Source organism: Octopus bimaculoides, chromosome 21 (assembly GCF_001194135.2).
Source record: "Octopus bimaculoides isolate UCB-OBI-ISO-001 chromosome 21, ASM119413v2, whole genome shotgun sequence".
Lineage (NCBI taxonomy): Eukaryota > Metazoa > Mollusca > Cephalopoda > Octopoda > Octopodidae > Octopus > Octopus bimaculoides.
Window position 1 is genome coordinate 2,697,803 of NC_069001.1, and position 961 is coordinate 2,698,763.

A 961-nucleotide genomic window follows, 5' to 3' on the forward strand; every position below is an offset into this window, starting at 1 on the left:
ATATATATATATATATAAGTAATATATGTGTGTAGGTATTTATGTATGTGTGTATGTATTCTTGGTTTAATTTTCGAATTTCTCGCCAATGGAGAATCGAGCATAGAATCAAGAATCTCTGGAATTTAGCTACCAAAAAACAAAGTTAGTCTGTAAAGTATTATAGGTGCAGGCGTGGATATATGGTGAGAAATTTGCTTCTCAACCACATGGTCCCGGGGTCGGCCCCACTGCGTGGCACCTTGTGTAGTATCTTCTGCATTAACCTCCGGCTTAATGACATCACGTACCTGGATCGAACTGGGGGCAATAAGCCACAAAAATTGCGAAATATCAATATCCATAACTCCTGGATGGGACTGAAGGCGAACCTGTCTGTGGCTTTCAGGTATTTTTACACTGAATACTATAAGGGAGTCGTCCCCAATGCGATAAATGAATAAATAAAATAAACAGCAATATGACCATTAAAGCCGGAAAAATTCGTCATTACGAACAGAATGAAACGCTTTTATTTGACTTGTAGAAACAAAGAATTAAAAACCAACAAATAAAATACGGAATCCGTTCGTGATCTGGGCGAAATAATGTCTGCTGTAGATGCATCATTTTCAAAACACTTCCAAAAGCTGTCAACTACTTACTAAGAAAGTGAAAGATTCAGTGTCTGGGTAGCGAGAATTTTCGTTTACCAGAAATTCAATACGTCATGTCAAATTTTTTAGGAATCACGTATCTTGAGCAGAGGTTAGTGATTACTGCTCACATCTCTGGTCTCTCGGCAGCCCAGGCCTTATCAAACGACTGGGGAAAAGTATAAGAGATCATTCACGAAGCATGAATAACCGCAAATAACCCAAGTCACAGACCTGAACTATCTTGAAATGTCTGTAACCATTATGTGGTTTCTCTCTCGGGAACGCCGACGTCAATGTATGTATGTATGTATGTATGTATGTAT